At 49.0% G+C, this 24,044-nt stretch overlaps 1 pseudogene; it reads left to right on the forward strand.

Moving 5' to 3' along the window:
• The first annotated feature begins 915 nt into the window (after positions 1-915).
• Positions 916-24,044, forward strand: part of LOC119289992 — a 40,234-nt pseudogene continuing 17,105 nt past the window's right edge.

Below are 24,044 nucleotides of genomic sequence, written 5' to 3' on the forward strand. Positions count from 1 at the left end.
CCCGTCGGAGACGCGGTCGGCGCGGCGACGAATCCGCCCTGCAGTGGCACCGGAAGGAGAGGTGGGCGATGGTCACCCAGACACGCGTGTGACGACGACGGGCGCATCGGATCTGGCACAGGGCGCGGCGATGACGGAGGAGGTGGTGGTGGTGGTGGTTGCTGCGGTTGCGCGGCCTGGGGAAGAAGCATGGTGACTAAGCCTGACGGCGAGGCCGATCCTTCCACCGTCTTGCGCGTGAGGTCGAGGTCCGGCTGGGTCAAATACACCTGTCGCGAGAGCTCGCGTACCTCCTGCGAGATTTGGGCGTTGAAGGCGGCCTGCAGCTCGATCTGCTTCTCTTGTGACGCCTTTTGGTCATCGATCTTGGCAAGCAGGGCCTCGAGCATCTTGGTGATGTTGGTGTTCCCTTCGTCCAGGCCTTGGAAGGAGCCGTCGCATTGCTCTGAAGGGGATCGAACCCCGCTACGGATTTTGTGTGGCTTTCCGGAGAAAACTACACCGACGTGGTGGATGTTACCGACCCCAATCAAGATCAAGGGAGAAAAATTTCGGTGGATTTTGGCTCTGATTACCAGTTGTAACACCCCAGAGATCAAGAGGGATCGAGAGGGGAAGATGAGCGAGAGGAAGACTTGGTGAGGAAGGAGCAGGATGTGATAACAGAGGAAAGATTGGTTATAGGAGAAAGTTCACGCACGCATGCTTCACCCGACCACAGGCAGCCACCCTTTATCGTCACCCATGCAATCCACTTGTCTGGCAAGCTGGCTGGGCCCACTAGCCAGCTCTAAGGTACACTAACAGCTAGTTAGGTGTGACAGTCTATTTAACAACCTGCACACGAGGAGAGGAGTGCACAATACAGTTTAAGGACCTACCATTCTAACCCCATCTCCACCTCCTTGCTCAACCATGAAGACATGGCGGCTTTTCATGGTCCATCTTCTCACTCATACCCTCCTTTTTCTCATATCCAGCTCCTCTCAACCCACCAACAACCAAAGTAGCAACTACAACGTAGATCTCTCTGTGCTCCTAAAATTCAAATCCCTCATGACCAGTGACCCTACACGGGCACTGTACTCTTGGTCTTGGGACCCTGTCATCAACGGCACGAGCACGGCACAACTGCATGGTTGCTGCGAGTGGGCGGGCGTCGCCTGTAGCAACCGCCGGCACCCAGGCCATGCCACTGCCATACGTCTGCAGGGCTTGGGCCTTGCCGGCACCATCTCCGCACAGCTCGGTAACCTGACCCACCTTCGCATCCTCAGTCTTTCAGACAACAAATTGAAAGGTGAGATCCCATGCAGCCTCAGTGGTTGTACAACACTTCATACCTTGGAGTTGAGGGGGAACAACCTCTCTGGTTCCATGCCTGCTTCTCTGGGTCTCCTATTAAAACTCAAATTTCTCAATGTTTCCGATAACAATCTGATTAGTGATATTCCCATGTCATTCTCCAACCTCACAGCCCTCACGCCGCTTAGTATGCGCAAAAACCAATTCCATGGCCATATCCCGAGTTGGCTCGATAACTTGACATCACTGACACACGTAGGATTAGCCCAGAACGGTTTCAGTGGCCATATCTCTCCAGCTCTAGGTAAGATGGCAAATCTGTTTACGTTCGATATCATGGATAAAAAACTGGAAGGCCCTTTTCCTCCATCGATGGTCAATATTTCCTCCATCTTATACTTCAACATCGGCTTCAACCAGTTTTTAGGATCTTTGCCGCTTGATATTGGCCTTAAGCTTCCCAAGCTAATGTGTTTGCTCACATATGTGAATCAATTTACAGGATCAATACCATGCTCCCTGTCAAATGCATCGGCACTTGAAGTTTTGGTTCTTGGCGGAAATCAGCATAATGGTTTGTGTCGGTGTCAAAACTGGCGGATCTCGGGTAGGGGGTCCCGAACTGTGCGTCTAGGTGGATGGTAACAGGAGACAAGGGACACGATGTTTTTACCCAGGTTCGGGCCCTCTCGATGGAGGTAAAACCCTACTCCTGCTTGATTGATATTGATGACATGGGTAGTACAAGAGTAGATCTACCACGAGATCAAGGAGGCTAAACCCTAGAAGCTAGCCTATGGTATGATTGTTGTTCGTCCTATGGACTAAAACCCTCCGATTTATATAGACACCGGAGAGGGCTAGGGTTACACAGAGTCGGTTACAATGGTAGGAGATCTACATATCCGTATTGCCAAGCTTGCCTTCCACGCCAAGGAAAAGTCTCATCCGGACACGGGACGAAGTCTTCAATCTTGTATCTTCATAGTCTTGGAGTCTGACCAATGATGATAGTTCGGCTATCCGGACACCCCCTAGTCCAGGACTCCCTCAGTAGCCCCTGAACCAGGCTTCAATGACGACGAGTCCGGCGCGCATATTGTCTTCGACATTGCAAGGCGGGTTCCTCCTCCGAATAATTCATAGAAGATTGTGAACACCAGGATAGTGTCCGGCTCTGCAAAATAAATTCCACATACCACCGTAGAGAGAATAATATTTACACAAGTTCAATCTGCTGACGTATTTCGTGGCGTGACATCACACCACTGCCAAGCCTTTACTCAAATCGTTTTTGTCATACCACCTCAGTGCGTTTAGCAAAGCGGTTTCCTTGGCACGTGTTGTCGAAGCAGAGATCGTGTCCCCTTATTCCGGGATTCTCATCTATACGGACGTGGGTAACCCAACCGCGCCATTGATTGTGGCGCTTGGGAGATAAGCAAGTTTTACCAGGCTGGTGGGGACGCATAGTTTCATCCGCCCATATATAAGGGGATAAGGATCCACCTTTTTACCTACGCCTTCTTCCTCCTTTGCTTTTCCATCTCCGCGCACTCGAGCTCCAGCGCCCAAGTCCCACATCTCACCTCAACCTTCTCCAACCATGTCCGGAGCGGGAGGCAAGTGGATGGCCTCCTCCGTTACGGAGGGGCACATCAAGAAGCTGCGCAATGCCGGATATTTGTCCAGCGATATCGCGCACTGGCTCCCCGACGAGGGGCAGCTCATCCCCACCCCGGGCCCCATGAGAGGGTGGTATTCCTTCCCCATTTCCTCCGCGGACTGGGCTTCCCACTCCACCCCTTTGTCCGAGGGCTCATGTTCTACTATGGCCTGGATTTCCATGATCTGGCCCCGAATTTCATCCTCAACATCTCGGCGTTTATCGTCGTGTGCGAGGCCTTCCTCTACATCCAGCCCCACTTCGGCTTATGGCTAAAGACCTTTAATGTCAAGCCGAAGGTTGTGAAGGTCAGCCAAGTGGAGTGCGGAGGCGCCATGGTGGGCAAGATGCCCAACGTCACTTGGCTCGAGGGCGCCTTCATGGAAACCATCAAAGGGTGGCAATCGGGGTGGTTCTACATCACCGAGCCGCGTGACCCTGAATGGGTAGCGACCCCCGAATTCAGATCTGGCATCCCCACGCGGCTCACCTCCTAGAAAGAGAAGGGCCTGCCGTGGGGCGATTCGGAAGAGCTGACCGGACTCCAATCCTGTCTTCAAACCTTGGTGAACAAGAAGCTCAAGCTTGTCAACATAATCCAGGTCATGCTCATCTGCCGGATTCTCCCCTGCCAATAGCGGGACTTCAACTTGTGGGAGTTCGATCCAGCACAGCACCAGACTTTGAGCGGGCTCTTCGACACTACGTACGAAGAGGCCTGGAGGGTGCTGTTCAAGGGCACCGAGGCTCCCGCATCCGCTACCAAAGATCGCGGATTCCGCTCGCAGCGTCCGGCTGGCGAGGTAAGCTATGTTATCCTTTATGGGACACTTGCTTTTCATAGTTTGACTCTATGCGGGATCTAAACTCCCAATACCTTTAACAGGCCTGGCAGGAGACGTCCGGATAGGTTAACTATCCGGCTCCCCTTCCAGAAGACCCAGCGGATGCCTGTTTGACAGGGCTGCTGGTCCCGGCGCCTTACGTTGTGCCGGAGAAGAAGGCCAAGAAGAAGGCCACGGGAACCCGGAGGAGTTCCTGGCGTCAGGTGTTATCGGATTCATCGTCCGATGACTCCGAGGCGGACTCCTCCCACGAGGACGAGGAGGAGAAGAAAGAGACCTCACCCCCAGCGGGGGGGAGAGAAGAAGAGGAAGGCATCCCCAACAGGGGAGGCCGAAGGGTCCAAGAAGGGAAGGACCCTTCCCCCGGACTGTTCCACCAACGCCGACGACGGTGACGAGGAGTGGCCCTCAAGGACCAAGCCCCTGGCGAGATCGTAAGTGTCCGGACTCCTGAATAACTCATAATTTTTCTTTTTGTCACATAGTGTCTTTTAACGCCGCATACAACCCTGTAGTCCGCCCAAGGACGATCTTCCTGCTTCGTCGAGCGGGTCCTTGGGTACGTCGGATGTGAATAGCACTTCACTTCCGACTGCCTCCTCCCCCCGTGACGCCGACAACGCCAAGGTGGGATCCCAGAAAGTCCTCGGAGGTGCCGCAGGGCAACCTCCCGGACTTTGGACCGGACTCCGCACCGGAACCTTCAGTGGTTCTGGAGTCCGGTGGGCGGCCCCTTCGTAAGAAGGGCAAGACTGTGACGCCGACAGCCTCCGTCCAACCGAAGGCGCCGGATAACTTGCTGGAGGCGCTCAACGGCGCTTCCATCGATGAGGAACACCGCACCGTCATGAGTGCGGTGATTCAGAAGTTTCAGCTCGCCAAAAGCAGGCTGACCGAAGCCTGCAGCAGCCTTCTAACAGGCTTTGAGGTAAGAATTTTAAGATATGTAAAATAGTACTGCATAGCTAGTAGCCCCTGATGCTCGGTTCCGTGTTTGGAAAGAAAAGCCGGACTGAGGATCTAAAAAGATATACGCAGGAGTCTTAACAAAAATATGTCAATATGGGAATGCAGGCTGCGCTGCTGACTTCTACCGCACTGACTGCGGAGGTCAATGCCTTGAAGCAGAGCCTCGAGCGGTCCGAGAGCAAGCTCGGCCGTGCCAAGAAGCAGCTCGAGGACAAGGAAGGTGAGTAACACCTTATTAAAGTTGTACCTTACAGAAAAGGATTTGGTTGCAAGAGGAATGACAAGGATAACGTGGGTACTCCAGGGGCTACGAACGAGGTGGCGACCCTGAAGGAGGCGGTGTCCACGGCCGAACGCAATGCAGCCGCGGAACGCGCCGAGCGAGAGAAGCAAGAGGCGCGGGTGGCAGAGGTACGGCAAGAGCTCCAGGCTCTCGTGGAAAAACACGAGAGTTTGGAGCGTGACTCGAAGACTCGAGAGTCCGAGCTTGTGTCGGCTCTTGAGAGTGCCAATGCTGCTAAGGCCGAAGCCCACAAGGCCCTCTAGGAAATCGAGGCATTAAAGAAGATAGCGGCGGGTAAGGCATTCTTCATGCAAAGCAAGCATGTAGAATTACCTGTTACTTACCAGAATTTGGAGCTCTCCAGGAGCGTTTGCAGATCTGCCCCGTAGCGTGTCCGATGCTGCCGCTTTATACAGAGCCGAGGAGGGGAGCTCGATGGAGAAGGTGTTCTAGTCTCAGTATGCTGAGGCCGGACATCTGGTGCCCCTTAGCGACCAGCTGAAGCAGCTGGTCGAGCTCCACAAGGTGGCCGAACAAGCCATGAAGGGCCTCATAGTTCGGCTGTGGCCCAAAGAGGCCACGCCTGGGAGCTACTTCGGCCTGGTGCGGCGGCTGGTGGATGCTTGTCCATGGGTTGAAGTCATCAAGCACTCCGCCTGCATTGAAGGTGCCCGTCGGGCCCTTGCCCGTGCTAAAGTGCACTGGGGCAGGATGGACGCTGAGAAGGTTGTGACGGACGCGCCTGAAGGAAATATGCCCTAGAGGCAATAATAAATTTATTATTTATTTCCTTATATCATGATAAATGTTTATTATTCATGCTAGAATTGTATTAACTGGAAGCATAATACATGTGTGAATACATAGACAAACATAGTGTCACTAGTATGCCTCTACTTGACTAGCTTGTTTATCAAAGATGGTTATGTTTCCTAGCCATGGACAAAAGAGTTGCCATTTGATTAACGGGATCACATCATTAGGAGAATGATGTGATTGACATGACCCATTCCGTTAGCCTAGCACTTGATCGTTTAGTATGTTGCTATTGCTTTCTTCATGACTTATACATGTTCCTGTAACTATGAGATTATGCAACTCCCGTTTACCGGAGGAACACTTTGGGTGCTACCAAACGTCACAACGTAACTGGGTGATTATAAAGGAGTACTACAGGTGTCTCCGAAGGTACATGTTGAGTTGGCGTATTTCGAGACTAGGTTTTGTCACTCCGATTGTCAGAGAGGTATCTCTGGGCCCTCTCGGTAATGCACATCACTATAATTCTTGCAAGCAATGTGACTAATGAGTTAGTTGCGGGATGATGCATTACGTAACGAGTAAAGAGACTTGCCGGTAACGAGATTGAACTAGGTATTGGATACCGACGATCGAATCTCGGGCAAGTAACATACCGATGACAAAGGGAACAACGTATGTTGTTATGCGGTTTGACCGATAAAGATCTTCGTAGAATATGTAGGAACCAATATGGGCATCCATGTCCCGCTATTGGTTATTGACCGAGAATGGTTTTAGGTCATGTCTACATAGTTCTCGAACCCGTAGGGTCCGCACGCTTAACGTTTCGATGATAGTTATATTATGAGTTTATAAGTTTTGATGTACCGAAGTTTGTTCGGAGTCCCGGATGTGATCACGGACATGACGAGGAGTCTCGGAATGGTCGAGACATAAAGATTGATATATTGGAAGCCTGTGTTTGGACATCGGAATGGTTCCGGGTGAAATCGGCATTTTATCGGAGTACCGGGAGGTTACCGGAACCCCCCGGGGGGTTAATGGGCCTACATGGGCCAAGAGGGAGAAGAGGAAGGAGCCAGGAGGGGGGCCGCGCACCCCTCCCCCTCCTAGTCCGAATAGGACAAGGGAAGGGGGGCGGCGCCCCCCTTTCCTTCCCCTGCTTCCCCTCTTTCCCCCTTCTCTCCTACTCCAACTTGGAAAAGGGAGTCCTACTCCCGGTGGGAGTAGGACTCCCCCCTTGGCGCGCCCCCTTAGGCAGGCAGCCTCCTTCCCCTGGCTCCTTTATATACGGGGGCAGGGGGCACCCCATGACACACAAGTTGATCTACAGATCGTTCCTTAGCCGTGTGCGGTGCCCCCTTCCACCATATTCCACCTCAGTCATATCGTCGCGGAGTTTAGGTGAAGCCCTGCGCCGGTAGAACATCATCATCGTCACCATGCCGTCGTGCTGACGGAACTCATCTCCGGAGCTCGGCTGGATCAGAGACCGGAGATCGTCATCGAGCTGAACGTGTGCTGAACTCAGAGGCTCCGTACATTCGGTGCTTGGATCGGTCGGATCGTGAAGACGTACAACTACATCAACCGTGTTGTGATAACGCTTCCGCTTACGGTCTACGAGGGTACATGGACATACACTCTCCCCTCTCGTTGCTATGCCATCACCATGATCTTGCGTGTGCGTAGGAAAATTTTGAAATTACTACGTTCCCCAATAGCGCCACCGCCGGGCAAGGAGTATCGCACGCCCGAGATGTATTATAAGGGTGTCCTGAAGGGTGCCCGCATTATTGCGGGTGAGTGCTCCAGAGATGTAATATTTGAGTAGACTCGCATTTTGTTATCCTGTGCGCTGAAAACTTTGTTCATATGCGCTAAGCAACGCTTGTTAATTTAAAATATTACCTTCTGTGCGGCCGTTTATCAAATCTGAGAGATGGCAAGTCGTTGGCTTCGGCCCCCATGCCACGAGTGCTGGAGTGTTCGGGATAAACGTGAGCGCTCTTGTTCCCATTTTTGGGTCCATCTAGGGAGGCGCTCAACACAACGAACGAGGCAACCGGACTTATAATGCTTGAACACTCTCACTTAGCCATAGAATTCTATAATTTTAAATTTCGGCGAAGCCCCTAGTGTTCAAAAGGCCGAATTCGGGGCGCAATCCACGCCTGGGCCGGACAAAGCCGGTTCCTCGCTCTAAGCGGCATAAGTCTTTAGGGACTTGAAAAAACCTCTCGAACAGCGACCGACTCTCGTCTCATCATGACGGTCAGTTTTAGCTTTCTCCTCTGAGGTGCTTGCCCAGCTCAACTGGTGCAAAATCGCAGTGGTTCTCCCAGCGCTACCTTAGCCGATATAACGGAACGTAAGGTACCAAAACATGGGAGGCGGGCAAACCCAACTATTGACCCAAGACATAATTCGGAGCCGATGCACATAATGCTATAAGTTCGGGGTGCCGCACTTGTGAAAGTGTTCGGACTTATCACACCATAATATGGGGAAGTTAAGCCCCTGGTGTATTTAGCCGTACCAAAGTGTACGGATGCAACATGTCATAAATGAACATATGTATAAGAAAGGAATGCAGTGGTAGGAAAAAAGCGATGCATTGTTTATTCAAAAAATACTGTCATGAATGCAGAACGATAGAAATATTGCGATAAGCAAGGGGTGGAACTATTTAGCATGTCCCCTTCCAGGGGTAGGCTGCGGAATGGTGTATAAAACAGGTATAATGCTCGTAATGGAGACCACCTGGATACTCGTCGTAGCATTTCTCCTTCCCTGGCTGTTGCATCGTGAGTTTGGTAGGTCTACTGCCGGACAGGGCCTCTGGTAAACGGAGTCCTGAGGATAAGAAAAAAAGGAAAGAAAAAGGATGTCACACTTGGGAGCCCCTGGCGTGGTTGAGCCGCACTCTGGGCCTGCCGTGGTCGTGCACCTCCCCCTATGCCCATGGTATCTCCAGAGCGTAGTGATGTACGCGAAGTACTGGTCTTGCAATTTTGCGAGGGCTGGGGTTGGGGCCGCATTGCTACGCCTGCTCGGAACGTGCCAGGTCGTCTTGTTGTAGGTTACTCCGGGCGCGCTTGGCGGTGTCCGGTCGCTTAACGGCCGGACTCGAGAATTGCCTTAAGAGGCTGCTCTGCACTTCTGCTGCGAGAGCCGCTGTATGCTCCTCCATTCGAAGAGAGCGTTCAGTGTTTCCGTTGACCGTGATGACTCCTTGAGGGCCTGGCATCTTGAGCTTGAGGTATGCATAGTGCGGCACCGCATTGAACTTTTTAAACGCGGTTCGTCCGAGCAGTGCATGATAGCCGCTGCGGAACGGAACTATGTCGAAGATTAACTCCTCGCTTCGGAAGTTATCCGGGGATCCGAAGACCACTTCCAGTGTAACTGAGCCTGTACAATTGGCCTCTACACCTGGTATGACGCCTTTGAAGGTCGTCTTGGTTGGTTTAATCCTTGAGGAGTCTATGCCCATCTTGCGCACTGTATCCTGATAACGCAGGATCAGGCTGCTGCCGCCGTCCATCAGGACTCTAGTGAGGTGAAACCCGTGGACGATTGGGTCTAGAACCAATGCGGCGAATCCGCCATGGTGGATGCTGGTGGGGTGGTCCCTTCGATCAAACGTGATCGGGCAGGAGGACCATGGATTGAACTTTGGGGCGACTGGCTGCATCGCGTATACGTCCCTGAGTGCACGCTTCCGCTCCCTTTTGGGTATGTGGGTTGCGTATATCATGTTCACCGTCCGCACTTGTGGGGGGAAACCCTTCTGTCCTCTATTGTTCGGCGGCCGGGTCTCCTCCTCGTCATCGCTATGCAGCCCTTGTCATTGTTTTCGGCAATTAACTTGCTTGCCTGCTTGAATACCCTACAATCTCTGTTGGTGTGTGAGTGAGTCCCGGACTAGGGGGTGTCCGAATAGCCGAACTATCATCATCAGCCGGACTCCTAGACTATGAAGATACAAGATTGAAGACTTCGTCCCGTGTCCGGATGGGACTTTCCTATCCGTGGAAGGCAAGCTTGGCAATACGGATATGTAGATCTCCTACCATTGTAACCGACTCTGTGTAACCCTAGCCCTCTCCGGTGTCTATATAAACCGGAGGGTTTTAGTCCGTAGGACAGAACAACAATCATACCATAGGCTAGCTTCTAGGGTTTAGCCTCCTTGATCTCGTGGTAGATCCACTCTTGTACTACCCATATCATCAATATCAATCAAGCAGGAGTAGGGTTTTACCTCCATCGAGAGGGCCCAAACTTGGGTAAAAACATCGTGTCCCTTGTCTCCTGTTACCATCCGCCTAGATGCACAGTTCGGGACCCCCTACCCGAGATCGGCCGGTTTTGACACCGATATTGGTGCTTTCATTGAGAGTTCCTCTGTGTCGTCACCGATAGGCTCGATGGCTCCTTCGATCATCAACAACAACGACGCAGTCCAAGGTGAGACTTTTCTCCCCGGACAGATCTTCGTATTCGGCGGCTTTGCACTACAGGCCAATTCGCTTGGCCATCTGGAGCAGATCGAAAGCTACGCCCCCGGCCGTCAGGTGAGATTTGGAAGTCTGAACTTCACAGCTGACATCCGCGGAGACTTGATCTTTGATGGATTCGAGCCACAGCCGAGCGCACCGCACTGTCACGATGGGCAAGATTTAGCTCTGCTGCCGGACAGTGCCCTGGAGGCCGCACACGAGTCAGCTCCGACCCTCAATTCGGAGCCGGCTGCGCAGATCGAGGATGGGTGGCTAGACACCACCTCGGGGGCTGCAACCTCTACGGCGATGGAGCCGAATACTGACCTTGTCCCTTGTGAAGCTCGTGACTCCGAGGTGCCGGACTCCTCGCCGGACTCCGAACCTCCCGCGCCCCCTCCAATCGAATCCGATTGGGCGCCGATCATGGAGTTCACCACTGCGGACATCTTTCAACACTCACATTTTGGCGACATCCTGAATTCGCTAAAGTATCTCTCGTTATCAGGAGAGCCCTGGCTGGATCACGGTCAGGACGGTTGGGATGCGGACGACGAAGAAATTCAAAGCCCACCCTCCACCCACTTCGTAGCCATTGTCGACGACCTAACCGACGTGCTAGACTTCGACTCCGAAGATATCGACAGTATGGACGACGATGCTGGAGACGACCAAGAACCAGCGCCTACTGGGCACTGGAAAGCTGCCTCAACTAATGACGTATACATGGTGGATACACCAAAAGGAAGCGATAACGAGGAACAACAGGACGCGGTGAAGGATAATTCCCCCAAAAAACAACCAAAACGGCGATGCAAGCACCGCCCGAAGTCCCGCCTCGATAACAACAGCACCCATACTGACCCAGCCGTAGAGCAGGGCGAACCAGTGGACGACGAACATGCCACCAAGCAACCATCCGAACAGGATGAATTGGACGAGCAACCCATCCCCAGCAAAAACAACAGTCCAGACGATCTCACGCCGGACACATCACCGGAGCATAAGAACCTTCACAAAAGGCTCGTCGCCACTGCAAGAAGTTTGAAGAAGCAGAAGCGGAAGCTCAAAACAGCGGAAGACGTACTCAGAATGAGAAGGAGCAAAGTACTCAAGATCGCAGATAAATACGGCGATAGTCACCAAGCAAAGAGCTACCCGAAGCGCAAGCTGTTGCCCGAATTTGATGAGGAGGCCGTAGAGCCCCCACAGTTAAAAAACAAAGAGGCCTCCTGGCCGGATAGACGACCAGATGACAGGCTAAGAGCGGCAAGCGGCGCCGCATACAAGCCGGCACACGATCCACATAAGGATCCTCGCAAAAAGGATGGCCCGGTCAGGTCCATCTATGGGCCAAAAAAGAAGGCTCCAGGAAGCAACACAACACGCCGAGTGTTCGAAGATAACGGCACACCTAAATACAGGGGCGCCGCACACCCACTATGTTTCACCAATGAGATACTGGATCATGAATTTCCAGCGGGATTCTAACCCGTAAACATAGAGGCATATGACGGAACAACAGACCCCGTAGTCTGGATTGAGGATTATATCCTACACATACATATGGCTAGAGGAGACGATCTCCATGCCATAAAATACCTATCCCTCAAGCTCAAAGGGCCAGCTCGGCATTGGCTCAAAAGCCTCCCAGAAAATACCATCGGAAGTTGGGAAGAGCTCGAGGATGCGTTTCGAGCAAATTTTCAAGGAACTTATGCCCGCCCTCCGGATGCAGACGATTTAAGTCACATAACTCAACAGCCCGGAGAGTCAGCATGCAAATTCTGGAACAGGTTCGTCACCAAAAAGAACCAAATAGTCGACTGTCCGGATGCCGAAGCCTTAGCAGCCTTTAAACATAACGTCCGAGACGAATGGCTCGCCAGACACCTCGGCCAGGAAAAACCAAGAACAATGGCCACGCTAACAAGCCTCATGACCCTCTTTTGCGCGGGGGAAGATAGCTGGCTGGCAAGATGCAGCACCAATGACCCGAGTACATCCGAGGTCAGGGATGGAAATGGGAAATCACGACACAGAAAAGATCTGCGCCGGAATAAGGAAAATGGCCCAAATAGCACGGCGGTCAACGCCGGGTTCAAAAGCTCTCGGCCGAATAACAAAACACTGCCTCTTAAGGACAACAGTGACGAGCTATCCAACCTAAACAAAATCTTGGATAGGATATGTCAAATCCACAGTACCCCCGGGAAGCCTGCAAATCATACCCACAGAGATTGTTGGGTCTTCAAGCAGTCCGGCCGACATAACACCGAACACAAGGGGCTCGACACACCAAGCGAAGACGATGACGAACCGCACAAGAAGCACGCCGGAAAACAGAAGACTTTCCCACTAGAAGTCGAAACAGTGAACTCACTTCATGTGATAACAAGGAAAAATAGTGCGGCACCTGCTAAAGCACGCCCCACACGGTCCACCCCAGCGGAGTCCCGAAATTGGATGTCAAAACCAATTACTTTCGAACATCAGGATTACTCCAGAAGTATTCGAAACGCAGGAGGGACTGCTTTGATATTGGATCCCATAATCGACGGACTACAATTCACACAAGTCCTAATGGATGGCGGCAGTGATATAAACCTGCTATATCAGGACACCATCCGCAGAATGGGGATAGACCCTACAAAAATTCGCCATAGCAGCACTTCCTTCAAAGGAGTGACGCCAGGCCTTTATGCCAATTGTACAGGCTCTGTACTACTAGAGGTTGTGTTCGGTTCATCCGACAACTTCTGTCGCGAAAAGCTAATCTTCCATATCGCCCCATTCAAAAGTAGCCATCAAGCACTACTGGGATGCGAAGCTTTCGCCCACTTTAACGCAATACCGCATTACACGTCTCTTACACTTAAAATGCCTGGTCCATGCGGCATAATCTCATTAAAGGGTAACTCTGAGTGTTCCTCGACCACGGAAAACGTGAGACTGCCTTGACAACCACACACTAATCCGGCCCTGCTGATCAAAGCCCCTAAAAACAGGTCATTCAGACCTCGGACACGGTTAGGCGAGTCCGGTATAAATAAACAAGGGGCTTCCCAGCTGCATACCTCTTTACAAGGGGCTGCACGTATGAACAATGAGAGCCAATAAAGCTCAACTGTATTCATCTTCCAAATCATACTCTGTCTTAAATACATTTTTTGCACTATATTTTTTCCAAACTAAGTTCTTCTCTTTTACAGATGAACCACATTGTCGGTGTCAAAACCGGCGGATCTCGGGTAGGGGGTCCCGAACTGTGCGTCTAGGCGGATGGTAACAGGAGACGAGGGACACGATGTTTTTACCCAGGTTCGGGCCCTCTCGATGGAGGTAAAACCCTACGTCCTGCTTGATTAATATTGATGATATGGGTAGTACAAGAGTGGATCTACCACGAGATCAAGGAGGCTAAACCCTAAAGCTAGCCTATGGTATGATTGTTGTAATGTATGTTTTGTCCTACGGACTAAAGCCCTCCGGTTTATATAAACACCGGAGGAGGCTAGGGTTACACAGAGTCGGTTACAATGGTAGGAAATCTACATATCCATATTGCCAAGCTTGCCTTCCACGCCTAGGAAAGTCCCATCCGGACACGGGACGGAGTCTTCAATCTTGTATCTTCGTAGTCTTGGAGTCCGGCGGACGATGATAGTCCGGCTGTCCGGACACCCCCTAGTCCATGACTCCCTCAGTAGCCCCTGAACCAGGCTTCAATGACGATTAGTCCGGCGCGCATAATGTTCGGCATTGCAAGGCGGGTTCCTCCCTTGAATAATCCAGAGAAGATCATGAACACCAGGATAGTGTCCGGCTCCGCAAAATAAATTCCACATTCCACCGTAGAGAGAATAAAATATACACTAGTTCAATCTGCTGACATATTATGCGGCGTGACATCACACCGCTACCAAGCCATTGTTTGAATCATTTTTTACTTCATACCACCTCAGCACGTTTTAGCGAAGCAGTTTCCTTGGCACGTCTTGTCGAAGCAGAGATCGTGTTCCCCTTATTCCGGGATTCTCATCAATACGGACGTGGGTAACCCAACCGTTCCCGTTGCCACGCCTCCTCTATCGAAGGTGAATCCCAAACGGTCACGGAGACGGCTCTTGGTATTTTTCCCCCTTTATAAGAGGACCAAGGCTTGTTCTTGTTCTTCAATCTCGCATCGAATCTCCTCCTCGCTCCCAGTTCCAACACCCAGAGCTTCAGATTCGAGCGCTTCGGATTCTCAGTCATGTCCAGCTGCGACCTCCAGGGCCGGTGGGTGCCTTCCTCCGTCACGGAGGAGGACATATTAAAGTTACGCGAAGCCAAGTACCTGGCCTACGAGGTTTCGCACAGGTTGCCCGCCCAAGGGCAGGCCGTGCCCGCCCCTGAGCCCGGTGAGTTCGTTGTCTTTGTATCCCACCTCCGTCGGGGCTTAGGCTTCCCGACGGACCCCTTCGTGAGAGGGCTCATGTTCTACTACGGGCTGGACTTTCACGACTTGGCTCCAGAGTCCATCCTCCATATCTCCGCATTCATTATCGTCTGTGAAGCCTTCCTCCGCGTCACTCCCCACTTCGGCCTGTGGCTGAAGACCTTCAATGTGGAGCCGAAGATGATCGGGGGGCGTCAAGCGGAGTGCGGCGGGGCGGCCATAAGCAAAAAGGCCGACGCCCCGTGGCCCGAGGGTTCCTTCCAAGAGGAGCTCGGACTGTGGCAGCAGGAGTGGTTCTACATCACTGCTCCGAAGGGTAGCAAGCAAAAGCCGCCGCCTTCATTCCGCCCGGGACCTCCATGCCGACTGATGTCATGGGTCAACCAAGGGCTCAATTGGGGGCCGTTCGAAGACGTGCCCTTATTGCAGGGCCGGATTCGAGATCTCCAGGCGAGGGAGATCAATCTGATTGTAGTGATGCAGGTTATGCTAATCAGGCATCTTCTGCCCTGCAAACGCCGTCCTCTCCGTCTATGGGAATTCAACCCGGAGGGACCTTGGATTCTCCAACACTTCATGGGTGCGACACCCGTGGAGATGTACAAGTTGTTCTTCAGACCGCAGGTGGCATGCCCGGAGTTAGCCGAGGACGCAGGCCTAAGCCGCAATCGCCCGGATACTCAGGTAAATAGCTCAGAGTCCGGACGCCCTGTTTATCTTCTTTTCTAGAGTTCGCCTCCTGACGCATTACTCTTCACAGGAGTGGGTAGCGCAATCGAGGCTGATAAGGTGTCCGGCCCCCCTCCCAGAGACCGCACTAGAGCCCGTGCTGGTCAGAATGTTGGAGGTCGCGCCCATGGAAGGGGGCGATGGGGAAAATAAAGGAGCTATTATTTCACCCAGAGGGGCGTCTGAAGAGAGGGGAAAAAACCCCTCCTTCTAGGGGGAGAAGAGGACCGCCTCCGAAGATCCGGAGGCCAAAGCCCCTAAGCGGGGGAAGAGATCTTCACCGGGGGGTCCGGCGTTCGGGGAGGATCCGGACGCACAATCATCGCCAAAGGATCAGCCCTCCAGCGAGCCGTGAGTATGAAAAAGAGGGGGAGTTAATTAGTAAGGAAATACCTCCATTTATGCTTCTGTGGGTAACCGAAATATTTATCTTGCAGTTCGGATCTGCAGCCTTCTCAGATGAGTTCATCTTTGGGGGACCTTCTTCCGGAGATGATGGAGAGCGAGACGCCTGAAGGAAATATGCCCTAGAGGCAATAATAAAGTTATTATTTATTTCCTCATATCATGATAAATGTTTATTATTCATGCTAGAATTGTATTAACCGGAAACATAATACATGTGTGAATATATAGACAAACAGAGTGTCACTAGTATGCCTCTACTTGACGAGCTTGTTAATCAAAGATGGTTATGTTTCCTAACCATGAACAAGGAGTTGTTATTTGATTAATGAGATCACATCATTAGTTGAATGATCTGATTGACATGACCCATTCCGTTAGCTTAGCACCCGATCGTTTAGTATGTTGCTATTGCTTCCTTCATGACTTATACATGTTCCTATGACTATGAGATTATGCAACTCCCGTTTACCGGAGGAATACTTTGTGTGCTACCAAACGTCACAACGTAACTGGGTGATTCTAAAGGTGCTCTTCAGGTGTCTCCAAAGGTACTTGTTGAGTTGGCGTATTTCGAGATTAGGATTTGTCACTCCGAATGTGGGAGAGGTATCTCTGGGCCCTCTCGGTAATGCACATCACTTAAGGCTTGCAAGCATTGCAACTAATGAGTTAGTTGCGAGATGATGTATTACGGAACGAGTAAAGAGACTTGCCGGTAACGAGATTGAACTAGGTATTGGATACTGACGATCGAATCTCGGGCAAGTAACATAGCGATGACAAAGGGAACAACGTATGTTGTTATGCGGTCTGACCGATAAAGATCTTCAGAGAATATGTAGGAACCAATATGGGCATCCAGGTCCCGCTATTGGTTATTGACCGGAGACGTGTCTCGGTCATGTCTACATTGTTCTCGAACCGTAGGGTCCGCACGCTTAAGGTTTCGATGACAGTTATATTATGAGTTTATGAGTTTTGATGTACCGAAGGAGTTCGGAGTCCCGGATGAGATCGGGGACATGACGAGGAGTCTCGAAATGGTCGAGATGTAAAGATTGATATATTGGACGGATATATTTGGACACCGGAAAGGTTCCGAGTGAGATCGGGAATATACCGGAGTTCCGGGAGGTTACCGGAACCCCCCCGGTAAGTATATGGGCCTTATTGGGCCTTAGTGGAAGGGAGGGAGAAGGAGCAAGGGAGGGGGCGCGCCCCCCAAGCCCAATCCGAATTGGGAGGGGGCCGGCCCCCCTTTCCTTCTTTCCTCCCCCCTCTTCCTTCCTTCTCCTACTCCGAATAGGAAAAGGGGGGGCCAAACCTACTTGGAGTAGGTTTGCCCCCCTAGGGCGCGCCACCCCTTGGGCCGGCCTCCTCCTCCCTCCCTCCTTTATATACGGGGGCGGGGGGGGGGCACCCTAGACACACAAGTTGATCATTGAGATCGTTCCTTAGCCGTGTGCGGTGCCCCCCTCCACGATATTACACCTCGGTCATATTGTAGCGGTGCTCAGGCGAAGCCTTGCGACAGGACAACATCAAGATCGTCACAACGCCGTCGTGCTGACGGAACCCCTCCCCGCGCCTCTGCTGGATCGGAGATCGGGGTGCGTCTTCGAGTTGTACGTGTGTCAAGAACTCGGAGGTGCTGGAGTAACGGTGCTTGGATCGGTTGGACCGGGAGGACGTACGACTACTTCCTCTACGTTGCGTCAACGCTTCCGCTTCGGTCTACGAGGGTACGTAGACAACACTCTCCCCTCTCGTTGCTATGCATCACCATGATCTTGCGTGTGCATAGGAAATTTTTTGAAATTACTACGTTCCCCAACAGTGGCATCCGAGCCTAGGTTTTATGGTTTGATGTTATATGCACGAGTAGAACACAAGTGAGTTGTGGGAGATATAAGTCATACTGCTTACCAGCATGTCATACTTTGGTTCAGCGGTATTGTTGGATGAAGCGGCCAGGACCGACATTACGCGTACGCTTACGCGATACTGGTGTTAATGCCGTGCTTAGCACACAGGTGACTAGCGGGTGTCAGTTTCTCCAACTTTAGTTGAACCGAGTGTGGCTACGCCCGGTCCTTGCGAAGGTTAAAACAGCATCAACTTGACAAACTATCGTTGTGGTTTTGATGCGTAGGTGAGATTGGTTCTTGCTTAAGCCCATAGTAGCCACGTAAAACTTGCAACAACAAAGTAGAAGACGTCTAACTTGTTTTTGCAGGGCATGTTGTGATGTGATATGGTCAAGACGTGATTAGATATAAGTTGTTGTATGAGATGATCATGTTTTGTTGAAGTTATCGGCAACTGGCAGAAGCCCTATGGATGTCTCTTTGTTGCATAAGATGCAAGTGCCAAATAATTGCTTTACTTTATCGTTATACGATAGCAATAGTTGCAAGAGCAATAGTTGGTGAGACAACCATGTGATGACACATTGATATAGATCAAGATAATGAAGATCATGGTGTCGTGTCGGTGACGATAGAGATCATGACAGTACTTTGGAGATGGAGATCAAAGGCGCAAGATGATCATGGCCATATCATGTCACATATTTTGATTGCATATGATGTTTATCTATTATACATCTTATTCTTGCTTTGATTGATGGTAGCATTTTAAGATGATCTCTCACTAATTATAAAGAAGTGTTCTCCCTGAGTATGCACCGTTGCCAAAGTTCATCGTGCCCAGACACCATGTGATGATCGGGTGTGATAAGCTCTACGTCCATCTACAACGGGTGCAAGCCAGTTTGCACACGCGGAATACTCAGGTTAAACTTGACGAGCCTAGCATATGCAGATATGGCCTCGGAGCACGGAGACCGAAAGGTCGAGCGTGAATCATATAGTAGATATGATCAACATAGTGATGTTCACCATTGAAAACTACTCCATCTCACGTGATGATCGGTTATGGTTTAGTTGATTTGGATCACGTGGTCACTTAGATGACTAGAGAGATGTCTGTCTAAGTGGGAGTTCTTAAGAAATATGATTAATTGAACTTAAATTTATCATGAACTTAGTCCTGGTAGTATTTTGCAAATTATGTTGTAAGATCAATAGCTTGTGTTGTTGCTTTCATATGTTTATTTTGATATGTTCCTAGAGAAAATTGTGTTGAAAAATGTTAGTAGCAATGATGCGGATTGGATCCGCGATCTGAGGTTTATCCTCAGTGTTGCACAGAAGAATTATGTCCTTAATGCACCGCTAGGTGACAGACCTATTGCAGGAGCAGATGCAGACATTATGAACGTTTGGCTAGCTCAATATGATGACTACTTGATAGTTTTGTGCACCATGCTTTATGGCTTAGAATCGGGACTTCAAAGATGTTTTGAACATCATGGACCATATGAGATGTTCCAGGAATTGAAGTTAATATTTCAAGCAAATACCCGAGTTGAGAGATATGAAGTCTCCAACAAGTTCTATAGCTAAAAGATGGAGGAGAATCGCTCAACCGGTGAGCATGTGCTCAGATTGTCCGGGTACTACAATCGCTTGAATCAAGTGGGAGTTAATCTTCTAGATAAGATAGTGATTGACAGAATTCTCTAGTCACCATCACCAAGTTAGTAGAACTTTGTGATGAACTATAGTATGCAAGGGATGACGAAAATGATTCCTGAGCTCTTCGTGATGTTGAAATCGACGAAGGTAGAAATCAAGAAAGAGCATCAAGTGTTGATGGTTGACAAGATCACTAGTTTCAAGAAAAGGGCAAAGGGAAAGAAAGGGGAACTTCAAGTAGATTGACAAGCAAGTTGTCACTCCCACGAAGAAGCCCAAAGCTGAACCAAAGCCTGAAACCGAGTGCTCACACTGCAAAGGAAATGGTCACTGGAAGCGGAAATGCCCTAAATATTTGGTGGATAAGAAGGATGGCAAAGTGAACAAAGGTATATTTGATATACATGTTATTGATGTGTACTTTACTAGTGTTTATAGCAACCCCTCGGTATTTGGTACTGGTTCAGTTGCTAAGAGTAGTAACTCGAAACGGGAGTTGCAGAATAAACAGGAACTAGTTAAGGATGAAGTGACGATGTGTGTTGAAAGTAGTTTCAAGATTGATATGATCATCATCGCACACTCCATATACTTTCGGGATTAGTGTTGAACCTAAATAAATGTTATTTGGTGTTTGCGTTGAGCATGAATATGATTTGATCGTGTTTATTGCAATACGGTTATTCATTTAAGTAAGAGAATAAACTGTTGTTCTATTTACATGAATAAAACCTTATATGGTTACACACCCAATGAAAATGGTTCATTGGATCTCGATTGTAGTGATACACATATTCATAATATTGAAACCAAAAGATGCAAAGTTAATAATGATAGTGCAACTTATTTGTGGCATTGCCGTTTAGGTCATATTGGTGTAAAGCGCATGAAGAAACTCCATGCTGATGGGATTTTGGAATCACTTGATTATGAATCACTTGATGCTTGCGAACCATGCCTCATGGGCAAGATGACTAAGACTCCGTTCTCCGGAACAGTGGAGCGAGCAACTAACTTATTAGAAATAATACATACTGATGTATGCGATCTGATGAGTGTTAAGGCTCGCGGCGGGTATCGTTATTTTCTGACCTTCACAGATGATTTGAGCAGATATGGGTATATCTACTTGATCAAAACTAAGTCTGAAACATTTGAAAAGTTCAAAGAATTTCAGAGTGAAGTGGAACATCATCGTGACAAGAAAATAAGGTTTCTACGATCTGACCGCGGAGACAAATATTTGAGTTACGAGTTTGGTCTTCAATTAAAACAATGTGGAATAGTTTCACAAAATTCATGCCACCTGGAACACCACATCATAATGGTGTGTCCGAACGTCATAACCGTACTTTATTGGATATAGTACAATCTATGATGTTTCTTACCGATTTACCAATATTGTTTTGGGGTTATGCATTAGAGACAGCTGCATTCACGTTAAAAGGGCACCATCTAAATCCATTGAGACGACACTATATGAACTGTGGTTTAGCAAGAAACCCAAGTTGTCGTTTCTTAAAGTTTGGGGCTGCGATGCTTATGTGAAAAAGTTTCATCCTGATAAGCTCAAACCCAAATCAGAGAAGTGCGTCTTCATGGAATACCCAAAGGAAATTGTTGGGTACACCTTCTATCATAGATCCGAAGGCAAAACATTCGTTGCTAATAATGGATCCTTTCTAGAGAAGGAGTTTCTCTCGAAAGAAGTGAGTGGGAGGAAAGTAGAACTTGATAAGGTAATTGTACCTTCTCCCTTATTGGAAAGTAGTTCATCACAGAAATATGTTCCTGTGACTACTACACCAATTAGTGAGGAAGCTAATGATGACGATCATGTAACTTCAGATCAAGTTACTAACGAACCTCGTAGGTCAACCAGAGTGAGATCTGCACCAGAGTGGTACGGTAATCCCATTCTGGAGGTCATGTTACTTGACCATGACGAACCTATGAACTATGAGGAAGCGATGATGAGCCCAGATTCCGCAAAATGGTTTGAGGCCATAAAATCTGAGATATGATCCTTGTATGAGAACAAAGTATGGACTTTGATGGATTTGCCCGATGATCGGCAAACCATAGAAAATAAATGGATCTTCAAGAGGAAGACGACGTTGATAGTAGTGTTACTATCTACAAAGCTAGACTTGTCGAAAAAGGTTTTTGACAAAGTTCAAGGTGTTGACTACGATGAAATTTTCTCACTCGTAGCGATGCTTAAGTCTGTCCAAATCATGTTAGCAATTGCCGCTTTTTTATGAAATCTGGCAAATGGATAAACAAAACTACATTCCTTAATGGATTTAAAGAAGAGTTGTATATGATGCAACCAGAAGGTTTTGTCAATCCTAAAGGTGCTAACAAAATACGCAAGCTCCAGCGATCCATCTATGGACTGGTGCAAGCATCTCGGAGTTGGAATATATGCTTTGATAAGTTGATCAAAGCATATAGTTTATACAGACTTGCAGTGAAGCATGTATTTACTAGAAAGTGAGTGGGAGAACTACAGCATTTCTGATAAGTATATGTGAATGACATATTGTAGATCGGAAATAATGTAGAATTATTCTGCAAAGCATAAAGGACTGTTTGAAAGGAGTTTTTCAAAGAAAGACCTCGGTGAAGCTGCTTACATATTGAGCATCAAGATCTATAGAGATAGATCAAGACGCTTGATAAGTTTTTTCAATGAGTACATACCTTGACAAGATTTTGAAGTAGTTCAAAATGGAACAGTCAAAGAAAGAGTTCTTGCCTGTGTTACAAGGTGTGGAATTGAGTAAGACTCAAAACCCGACCACGGCAGAAGATAGAAAGAGAATGAAAGTCATTCCCTATGCCTTGGCCATAGGTTCTATAAAGTATGCCATGCTGTGTACCAGATCTATTGTATACCCTGCACTGAGTTTGGCAAGGGAGTACAATAGTGATCTAGGAGTAGATCACTGGACAGCGGTCAAAATTATCCTTAGTGGAATAAGGATATGTTTCTCGATTATGGAAGTGACAAAAAAGGTTCGTCGTAAAGGGTTACGTCGATGCAAGTTTTGACACCGATCTGGATGACTCTAAGTCTCGATCTAGATACATATTGAAAGTGGGAGCAATTAGCTAGAGTAGCTTCATGCAGAGCATTGTAGACATAGAAAATTGCAAAATACATAACGGATCTGAATGTGAAAGACCCGTTGACTAAGATTCTCTCACAAGCAAAACATGATCACACCTTAGTACTCTTTGGGTGTTAATCACATAGCGATGTGAACTAGATTACTGAATCTAGTAAACCTTTTGGGTGTTGGTCACATGGCGATGTGAACTATGGGTGTTAATCACATGATGATGTGAACTATCGATGTTAATCACATGGTGATGTGATCTAGATTATTGACTCTAGTGCAAGTGGGAGACTGAAGGAAATATGCCCTAGAGGCAATAATAAAGTTATTATTTATTTCCTCATATCATGATAAATGTTTATTATTCATGCTAGAATTGTATTAACCGGAAACATAATACATGTGTGAATATATAGACAAACAGAGTGTCACTAGTATGCCTCTACTTGACTAGCTTGTTAATCAAAGATGGTTATGTTTCCTAACCATGAACAAGGAGTTGTTATTTGATTAATGATCTGATTGACATGACCCATTCCGTTAGCTTAGCACCCGATCGTTTAGTATGTTGCTATTGCTTCCTTCATGACTTATACATGTTCCTATGACTATGAGATTATGCAACTCCCGTTTACCGGAGGAACACTTTGTGTGCTACCAAACGTCACAACGTAACTGGGTGATTATAAAGTGCTATTCAGGTGTCTCCAAAGGTACTTGTTGAGTTGGCGTATTTCGAGATTAGGATTTGTCACTCCGAATGTCGGAGAGGTATCTCTGGGCCCCCTCGGTAATGCACATCACTTAAGCCTTGCAAGCATTGCAACTAATGAGTTAGTTGCGAGATGATGTATTACGGAACGAGTAAAGAGATTTGCTGGTAACGAGATTGAAGTAGGTATTGGATACCGACGATCGAATCTCAGGCAAGTAACATACCGATGACAAAGGGAACAACGTATGTTGTTATGCGGTCTGACCGATAAAGATCTTTGTAGAATATTTAGGAACCAATATGGGCATCCAGGTCCCGCTATTGGTTATTGACTGGAGACGTGTCTCGGTCATGTCTACATTGTTCTCGAACCATAGGGTCCGCACGCTTAAGGTTTCGATGACAGTTATATTATGAGTTTATGAGTTTTGATGTACCGAAGGAGTTCGGAGTCCCGGATGAGCTCGAGGACATGACGAGGAGTCTCGAAATGGTCGAGACGTAAAGATTGATATATTGGACGGATATATTTGGACACCGGAAAGGTTCTGGGTGAGATTGGGAATATACCGGAGTTCCGGGAGGTTACCGGAACCCCCCGGTAAGTATATGGGCCTTATTGGGCCTTAGTGGAAGGGAGGGAGAAGGAGCAAGGGAGGGGGCGCGCCCCCCCAAGCCCAATCCGAATTGGGAGGGGGGCCGGCCCCCCCTTTCCTTCTCTCCTCCCCCCTCTTCCTTCCTTCTCCTACTCC

The sequence above is a fragment of the Triticum dicoccoides genome, chromosome 4A (assembly GCF_002162155.2).
Source record: "Triticum dicoccoides isolate Atlit2015 ecotype Zavitan chromosome 4A, WEW_v2.0, whole genome shotgun sequence".
NCBI classification, from domain to species: Eukaryota; Viridiplantae; Streptophyta; class Magnoliopsida; order Poales; family Poaceae; genus Triticum; species Triticum dicoccoides.